This window comes from Trichechus manatus, unplaced genomic scaffold (genome assembly GCF_000243295.1).
Source record: "Trichechus manatus latirostris isolate Lorelei unplaced genomic scaffold, TriManLat1.0 scaffold00060, whole genome shotgun sequence".
Taxonomy (NCBI): Eukaryota; Metazoa; Chordata; class Mammalia; order Sirenia; family Trichechidae; genus Trichechus; species Trichechus manatus.
This window is the reverse complement of record NW_004443996.1, coordinates 5037328-5047241: the sequence shown is the minus strand read 5'-3', so window position 1 is coordinate 5047241 and position 9914 is coordinate 5037328. Positions and strand designations below refer to the sequence as shown.

Sequence of the window (9914 nt, the reverse complement as noted above, 5' to 3'; positions counted from 1 at the left end):
TAGTCAATGTCACTGAACTGTGCATGTAGAAATTTTTGAAATGGTGTATCTGTGGCTATGTGTATTTTCACCAAAAAAAAAGGTTGAAACGTTAGAGGGTTGATATGTTGTGGGGTTGTTAACCAATGTCATAGAACAACATGTGTACTACTGTTTCATGAGAAACTATTTGTTCTGTAAGCCTTCACCTGAAGTACAATTTAAAAAAAAGAAAGGAAAATAACATATGTAGGTGAGGATGTGGGGAAATTGAAACTCTTGTCCATTATTGTTGGGGATGCAAAAGGGTACATCAGTTGTGGATAACAGTATGGTGGTTCTTCAAAACAAACAAACCAACTAACTAAAAATAGAACTACCACAAGACTCAGCAATTCTACTGCAAGGAATATACCCAATGGACTTGAAAGCAGCCATGCAAAAAGACGTAAGTATACCAATGTTCCTTGTAGCTTTATTCACAATAGCCAACAGGTAGAAACAACCTAAATGTCCATCAGTGGATGAATGGATAAACAACATTTGGTACCCACATACCATGGAGAACTACTCAGCCAGAAACAGAAATAGTTTTGATACGTGCTACAGCATGAATGGAGCTTGAAGATATTACACTGAGTGCAATAGATCAGTCACAAAAGGATGAATATTGTATGACCTCACTTATATAAAAAGACAAGAACAGGCAAAAGTATAGAGACGAAAGTTTATTACTGGTTACCAGGAGCAGGAGGGAGGTGCTAAGGGGAGTTATTGCTTATGGAGCACTGAGTTTCAGTTTATGGTGATGGAAAAATCATATTGACTAAGGGTACATAGGGTTGCACAGCCAATTTATATAACTGTTGTCAATAAGTTGTACACATATAGAAAGTTGAATTGGTAAAAGATATTTTTTAAATAAAATTTTGATTTCCAACTGTTCATTGCTAGTATATAGACATATATATGATTTCTGTGTATTGACTTTTATTCTGCAACCTTGCTAGGCTTGCTAGGAGCTTTTCTGTTGTTTGCTTGGGATTTTCTACATGGACAATTAGGTTGTCCACAAAGAGAGGTTTATTTCTTCTTTTCCAATATGTATACCTTTTATTACTCTATCTTGCATTATTGCGCTGTTTAGGACCTACAGCACGATGTTGAGTAAGAGCCGTAAGAGTGGATATACTTGCTTTTTTCTCAGTCTTAAAGGGAGAGCATTTAGGTTTTCACCGTAAAGTATTTTGTTAACTGTAGGCTTTACATAGTAGCCCTTTACCAGGTTAAAGAAGCTCCCTTTTTCTATTAAACTTAAGAGTTTTTATTATTATTATGAATGAATGTTGAATTCTGTCAAATGTTTTTCCCTGTATCTGTTGAAATGATTGTATAGTTTTTCTCCTTTAATATTTTAATATGGTGAATTACAATCATTGATTTTCGAATGTTGGACTAGCCTTCAATTCCTGGAATAAACCCACATTGTTGTATTGTTCTTTTTATATATAGCTGGATTTTATTTGTAAATATTTTGTTGAATATTTTTGTGTCTATATTTGTGAAGAATATTGAACTGTAGTTTTCTTGTACTGTCTTTGGCTTTGGTATTAGGGTAATGCTGGCTTTATAGAAGAGTTGGGAAGTGTTCCCTCCACTTATATTTTCTGGAAGAGTTTTCCTATAATTGTTATTATGTTTGCCTTAAATCTTTGTTAGAAATCACCAGTGAAGCCATCTGGACTTAGATGTTTCTTTGTTGGAAAGTTATATACTACTAATTATGTTTCTTTAAAATTAATATTATCTATTTCTTCTTGCAGAAATTTTGGTAGTCGTGTCTTTCAAGGAATTGGTCCATTTCATTTAAGTTGTTGAATTTAAGAGTGCAAAGTTGCTCATAATATTACCTTATTATTCTAATGTCTGTAGGGTCTGTGGTAATGTACCTCTTTCATTCCTGATATTGATAATTTGTGTCTTCCTTTGTTTTTCTTGGTCAGTTTGCTAAGAAGTGTATCACTTTTATTGATCTTCTGAAAGAACTAGCTTTTGGTTTCATTGATTTTTGTCTATTGTTTTTGTACTCACTTTCAATGAGTTTTGCTCATATCTTTACTATTCCCTTCATTCTTCTTTCTTTGAATTTAATTTGATCTTCTTTTACCAGTTTCTTAAGATGGAATCTTTGATTGCTGATTTGAGACCTTTTTTTTTTTTAAATATGAGCAATTAATGCTATAAATTTCCTTCTAAGTACTAGTTTGGCTGCATTCTACAAATTTTCATATGTTGTATTTAAATTTTTATTCGGTTAAAAATATTTTGTAATTTTCCTTTTTTGTTGTTTAATATGCAAATATTTGGGGATTTTTGAAGATACATTTATGTTATTGATTTCTAGTTTAGTTTTGTTATTATTGGAGAACATACTTTGTATGATTTCAATTCTTTTAAACTTGTTAAAGTTGGTTTTATGGCCCAGAATATGGTCTCTCCTGGCTACATCTCTTTGCATTTTTTAAGTGGTTGCTTTAGGAATTAATTTATACATAAACAACATTTCCTTTTCTACATTAAATAAATATTTTGGGACTTCAATTAAAAAATAGAAGCCTTACAACCATGTAAGTCCCTTTACTCTCTCCCTTTTATGTAATAGTTTTCATATGTAGCACATCTACATACATTAAAAATCCCACCAGACAATGTTGTAACTTTTTGCTTTCAATTGTTGTAAATATTTTAAGGAACTCAAGAGGAGAAAAATATTATTTCATATACATCCACATATTTACCATTTATGTTGCACTTCCTTCATTCCTGAAGTTTCAAATTTCCCTCCAGTATCGTTTACCTTCAGCCTGAAGAACTTCCTTTAGCATTTATTTCAGAGCAGGTCTGCTGGCAAAAAATTCTCTCAGTTTTTCTTAATCTGGAAATGCCTTTATTTCACCATTATTCTTGATATATATTTTTGTTGACTATAGGATTCTGGGTTGACGACTTTTTTCTTTCAGCACTTTAAAGATGTTTCCTCATGGTCTTTGGTCTCCATGATTTCCCATGGGAAATCTGTGGTCATTCAAATCCTTGTTTCCCTATGTATATGTTTTTGTTTACTCTAGATATTTTCAACATTTTTTTTTAGCTTTGGTTATCAGCAGCTCGATTATGATGTGTCTAGGCATGATTTCCTTTGAGTTTTTCTTGTTTCAGGCTCCTTGATCTTCTCAAATCTGTAAAATTCTGTCTTTCACCAAATTTGGGAAGTTTCTGACAATTATTTCTTCAATTGTTTTTTTCTGTACCAATCTTTCTCCTGTCCCTCTGGGACTTAAATGACGTGAATATTAAAACTTTTATATTATCCCACAAGTTCCGAGGCCCCGTGCGCATTTTTTCTCTGCTTCTCAGAATGAATGATTTCTACCCATTTATCATGCAGTTCACTGACTCTTTGTACTGTCATCATCACTTATATCGAGTCCATATGATTACTTTTAAATATTTCAGATACTGAGTTTTTGAGTTCTAAAATTTTAATTTGTTGCTATTTTGTAGTTTCTATTACTCTGCTAAGAGCTTTTACCATTGTATTCTTTTCCAGGGTGTTTATTTTCATCCAGTGGAACATAGTTACAATAGCTATTTTAGCATCTTTCCTGTAAGGCCAATATCTGGGTCATAGTGAGGTTGGAACCTGTTGTTGAGTAAGTTTAGATTCTATCTTGGATCTTTTGAATATTAATGTTATTAAAATCCTCTGGAGAACGTTGATTTGGACAGAAGGATTAGCAGGCAATCAGTGGTGTCAGGTTCAAGCTGCAAGTTGTGTTTTGCCTTTTGTGGGCAGGCCAGTTCAGTTTTAAAAGTGCTATGCTCCTTTGAGTCTGTCCCCACACATGTACCACTTAGGTGGTGGTTCCAGTGTCAGTTCAGTTTTTAAAGCCTTTGCTATATTTCTTTGTGCCTGTCTCACGCAGGAGAAGCTCAAAGGTGAGCTTGAAACTTGTGAAGGCTCATATACACTATTAAAAGATTCTTTTTTTCCAGCTTTTTCCTCTTCAGAATTCCCCCCACATTCAACAGCCCTCAGGGGTCACTTTTACTGGGCCTCTGGACAGAGAAATGGATTTTCTTTTAGAGTTCTATATGGTTGCTCCACAGCCACTGCAGCGCAACCCTGCAACTGAAGCCACCCTTGAGGTAATGCCAGAAAAATGAGATTTCTGCCCACACTGTTGGGACCACAGGTTGCTACTGTAGATTTTAGCCAGCATTGCACTACTGCAGAGTAGAGGTAGTATGATGACTGGGACCCATTTTGGGCGAAATCTTGAGAGAAAGCAGGAAAATAATGGGAAACTCACCCATATACTGGTCACTTCTGCAAATTATGACTCGCCTTTCCAATCTACTCCTTTTGTTTACTTTTTAGAGTCCTCAGATAGTAGCTTTTTAAGTTACATCCAGAGATTTTAGCTGTAATCAGCAAGAGTAATGGACTGTAGTGGGCTTACTCCATCTTAGTCAGAACTAGACGTCTAATATTGTATTCTTAAAATTCAGATCATACTAAACTCTAAGGAATTTTATTCCAAGTCCAATTAAACTTATATTTATTTAAGCTTTGCTAAAGAGCAACACTCACTGAGCTAATATTACTAGGTGAGAATCTAAAAAAATTATGTAACTGGTTTTCTGTTTGCCTCATAAGCTCAAAAAATGTAAACATTAATAATTACATTTCTGAATAAAGTTCAGAAAACATTTTGAAGATATATACATATATGAATATACATATATGTATGTTAGTAATATATGTTTTCAGGCATTGTGACTCGGTGTTTTTTTTTTTCTGACCCTGCCAATGCATGCTTCGTGTGTAACTGTATATTGTTTAGTTATGAGGCATAATTTGGTGTGAAGATATTTGAGGTTCCCCAGTTATCACTATAATCTGATTTCTACGATGTCTTGGAAAATAAGTCGTTTTGGAAAGCTAAAGTATATATCCTTTCAAGCAAGAAAACTTTATTTCTCATAGGTCTTAGCTATTTTACATGGAAGTATTTCTGAAATACAGTATGCACTTTTCTGACTTGTAGATACACTATGAAAAGCAATTAAACTGTCTTTTATGAGACCGAATCATCATTATAAACATGATTTATTAAATAATGCTCTAATAATTGTTTAGACATGTTTGCCTTTTCATTAAAATATTTTTTAGGCTATTGAATCTGCTTTTTATAGTTTGTCTCTCACTCACCCTATTGTTTTCTGTCATTTGTCACACAGTCAGTGGGTTTGCCTCTAGCAATTTCCTCTCACTCTTCTAATTCGCTGAATGGTGTTGTTTTTAGTTGTCTCTTTTAAGCACCAACCAGAAGATTGGCGGTTCAAACCCACCCAGAGGTGTCTCAGATGTAAGGCCTGGCAATCTGCTTCCAAAAGGTCACAGTCTTGAAAACCTTATAGAGCAGTTCTACTTTGCACACATGAGGTCCCCATGAGTAAAAGGCAAGAGATATTTAAGAAAGGCCTGAGGGGCTCATCCTTGACTATATTGTTTGGGTCTTAACTTGTAGACTTGGTGACAATTTTTTGAATTTCTTGGAGGAATTTCATATAAGGGATTACTATTGTGTTCCTTTACTCTAGTGAAGACCTATAATGAGTTAAAATGGCTACTGCATTGTGCACACTATGCAGTGTTGTTGTTGTTGTTAGGTGCCGTTGAGTTGGTTCCGAATAGCGACACAGAATGAAACACTGCCTGGTCCTGCGCCATGCTCACAATTGTTGGGATGCTTGAGCCCATTGTTGCAGCCACTATGTCAATACATCTCATTTGACAGTCTTCCTCTTTTTCGCTGACCCTGTACTTTACCAATCATGATGGTCTTCTCCAGGGACTTATCCCTCCTGATGAAATGTCCAAGGTATGTAAGACGTAGTCTCGTCAACCTTGCTTCTAAGGAGCATTCTGGTTGTACTTCTTCCAAGACAGATTTGTTTGTTCTTTTCACAGTCCATTCAACATTTTTCGCCAACATCACAATTCAAAGGTGTCAATTCTTCTTTGGTCTTCCTTATTCATTGTCCAGCTTTTGCATGCATATGATGCTATTGAAAGTACCATGGCTTGGTTCAAGCGAACCTTAGTCTTCAATGTGATGTCTTTGCTTTTCAACACTTTAAAGGGGTCTTTTGCAGCAAATTTTCCCAGTGCAATCAGTCTTTTGATTTATTGACTGCTGCTTCCATGAGTGTTGATTGTGGATCCAAGTAAAATGAAATCCTTGACAACTTAATCTTTTCTCCATTTATCATGATTTTACTTATTGGTAAAGTTGTGAGGATTTTTGTTTTATGTTGAAGTGTAATTCATACTGAAGCGTGTAGTCTTTAATCTTCGTCAGTAAGTACTTCAAGCCCTCTTCACTTTCAGCAAGCAACATTGTGTCATCTGTATATAGCAGATTGTTAATGAGACTTCCTCCAATCCTGATGCCTCATTCTTCTTCATATAGTCCATCTTCTCGGTTATTTGCTCAGCATACAGATACAATAGGTATGGTGAAAAGGTTACCCTGACACACGTCTTTCCTGACATTAAACCATGCAGTATCCCCTTGTTCTGTCTGAACAACTGCCTCTTGATCTATGTACAGGTTCCTCATGAGCACAATTAAGTGTTCTGGAGTTCCTATTCTTCTCAATGTTATCCATAATTTGTTATGATCCACACAGTTGAATGCCTTTGGATAGTCAATAAAACACAGGTAAACATCTTTCTGGTGGTCTCTGCTTTCAGCCAGGATCCATCTGACATGAGCAATGATATCCCTGGTTCCACATCCTCTTCTGAATCCGCCCTGAATTTCTGGCAATTCCCTGTTAAGAAACTGCTGCAGCCACTTTTGAATGATCTTCAGTAAAATTTTACTTGCCTGTGATATTAATGATATTGTTTGATAATTTCCACATTTGGTTGGATCACCTTTCATGGGAATAAGCATAAATATGGATCTCTTCAAGTTGGTTGGCAAGATAGCTGTCTTCCAAATTTCTTGGCATAGATGAGTGAGCACTTCCAGCGCTGCATCCATTTTTTGAAACATCTCAATTGGTATTCTGTCAATTCCAAGAGCCTTGTTTTTCACCAATGCCTTCAGTATAGCTTGGACTTCTTCCTTCAGAACCATTGGTTCCTGATCATATGCTACCACTTGAAATGATTGAACGTCGACCAATTCTTTTTGTTATAATGACTCTGTGTATTCCTTCCATCTTCTTTTGATGCTTCCTGAGTCATTTAATATTTTCCCACAGAATCCTTCACTACTGCAACTCAAGGCTTGAATTTTTTCTTCAGTTCTTTCAGTTTGAGAAACACCGAGCACGTTCTTCCTTTTTGGTTTTCTATCTCCAGGTCTTTGCACATGTCATTATAATACTTTACTTTGTCTTCTCAAGCCACCCTTTAAAATCTTCTGTTCAGTTCTTTCACTTCATCATTTCTTCCTTTTGCTTTAGCTACTCGATGTTCAAAAGCAAGTTTCAGAGTCTCTTCTGACATCCATTTTGGTCTTTTTTTTCTTTCCTTTCTTTTTAATGACCTCTTGCTTTCTTCATGTATGATGTCCTTGTTGTCGTTCCACATCTGGTCTTCAGTCATTAGCGTTCAACTTATCAAATCTATTCTTGACATGGTCTCTAAATTCAGGTGGGATATACTCAAGGTCATACTTTGGCTCTGGTGGACTTGTAATTTTCTTCGGTTTCAACTTGAACTTATATATGAGCAATTGATGATCTTTTCCTCAGTTGACCCCTGGCCTTGTTCTGACTGATAATATTGAGCTTTTCCATTGTCTCTTTCCACAGATGTAGACGATTTGATTCCTGTGTATTCCATCTGGTGAGGTCCATGTGTATAGTCACCATTTATGTTTGTGAAAAAAGGTATTTGCAATGAAGACGTCTTTGGTCTTGCAAAATTCTATCATGCTATCTCCAGCATCGTTTCTATCACCAAGGCCATATTTTCCAATTTTTCTTCTTTGTTTCCAGCTTTCGCATTCCAATCACCAGTAATTATCAATGCATCCTGGTTGCATGTTTGATCAATTTCAGACAGCAAAAGTTGGTAAAAGTCTTCAATTTATTCATCTTTGGCCTTACTGGTTGGTGCGTAAATTTGAATAATAGACGTATTAACTGGTCTTCCTTGTAGGCTTATGGATATTATCCTATCACTGACAGCGTTGTACTTCAGGATAGATCTTGAAATGTTTTTTTGACAATGAATGCAACACCATTCCTCTTCAATTTGTCATTCCCAGCATAGTAGACCATACAGTTGTCAGACTCAGAATGGCTAAGAACAGTCCATTTCAGCTCACTAATGCCTAGGATATCAATGTTTATGCATTCTATTTCATTTTTGAAGATTTCCAATTTTCCTAGATTCATACTTCGTACATTCCACGTTCTGATTATTAATGGATGTTTGCAGCTGTTTCTTCTCATTTTAAATCATGACATATCAGCAAATGAAGGTCCCAAAAGCTTGACTCCATCTACGTCACTAAGGTTGACTCTACTTTGAGGAAGAAGCTCTTCTCCAGTCGTCTTTTGGGTGCCTTCCTCGTGGGGGGGGGGCTCGTCTTCCTGCGCTATAGCAGACAATGTTCCGCTGCTATTCATAACGTTTTCACTGGCTAATGCTTTTCAGAAGTAAACTGCCAGATTCTTCTTCCTAAATTGTCTTAGTCTGGAAGCTCAGCTGAAACCTGTCTGCCACGGGTGACCCTGCTGATATCGGAATACCGTTGGCATAGCTTCCAGCATCACAGCAACACGTAAGCCCCCACAGTACGACAAATTGACAGACAAGTATGCAGTAGTGGAATAAAATGTGGTTTTGATGGACTATAATTTATGGCACCAGTTGTTTAATAAATTGAACAGCTGTAACCTCTTTTTGTTTAACATTGAATAAATAAGGCAGACAAAAACATTAGAAGACAAATTATTATTAACACAGATGGAGTGTGGCTGGGATTGAGAGAAGAATGTAATTGTTGTAAAGCCTTACAGCTCTTGGACTGAATGAATTTGAGTTCGCTCCTAGGTCATTCTATCAATTTCTGTGTCCCAATGATAGACAAAGGGAAGTCAACAGGCCAAGCTCACCACTGCTGATTTGTACAAAGGAAACGGTTTTGCATTCAACTGTCTGTACAATGGGAAACGCTGGTGGCATGGCAGTTAAGCGCTATGGCTGCTAACCAAAGGGTCAGCGGTTCGAATCCACCAGGCGCTCCTTGGAAACTCTGTGAGGCAGTTTTACTCTGTCCTGTAGGGTTGCTATGAGTCAGAATCAACTAGATGGCAATGGGTTTCTGGAGTTTTTTTGTTTTTTTTTTTAATCTGTACATTGTGGGATAATCTACTTTGCTGTCTTTACCAGTTTGGCAGAACTGAGGATATGGCAAGGGAGAAGGATTTCCTTAGCTTCATCTCACTATACTCTAAGCTCCTGGAAAACAGGAAGCAAAATTTCCTTTTCTTTTTATTCTCCACCCTCTAAAACAATGTCTGGGACATAGAAAGAGCTTAAATAAGTTGTGAAGTACTACCTCCTCTTCTGTTTCTTTAAAGAGTTTGTGTAGATTTGGTATTGTTTCTTTCTTAAGTGTTTTGTACAATTCACCATTGAAGCCATTGGGCGTGGATAAATCTTCCAAGAAGAAAGATTTTTAATTACAAATTCAATTTCTTTAATAGTTATAGGGTGTTCAGTCTAGCTCATTTGGCATGACACAGCTTATAAAGACAATTCTCTACATTCTACCTTGGTGAGTAGTGTCTGGGGTCTTAAAAGCCTGTGAGCGGCCATCTAAGATACTCCACTGGTCTCA

General features: G+C 36.3%; 1 protein-coding gene across 2 annotated transcripts in view; it reads right to left on the bottom strand.

Moving 5' to 3' along the window:
* Positions 1-9914, bottom strand: part of HDX (highly divergent homeobox) — a 197464-nt gene that overhangs the window by 170186 nt on the left and 17364 nt on the right. The window contains exon 1 of one of the 2 annotated variants that reach the window (XM_004378877.2): positions 4353-4530. The exons of the other annotated variant lie outside the window; for it this stretch is intronic. The gene's annotated coding sequence lies outside the window, so the exon portion shown is untranslated. Of the gene's footprint in view, positions 1-4352; positions 4531-9914 lie in introns of those variants that run through there. 2 annotated transcript variants of the gene reach the window in all.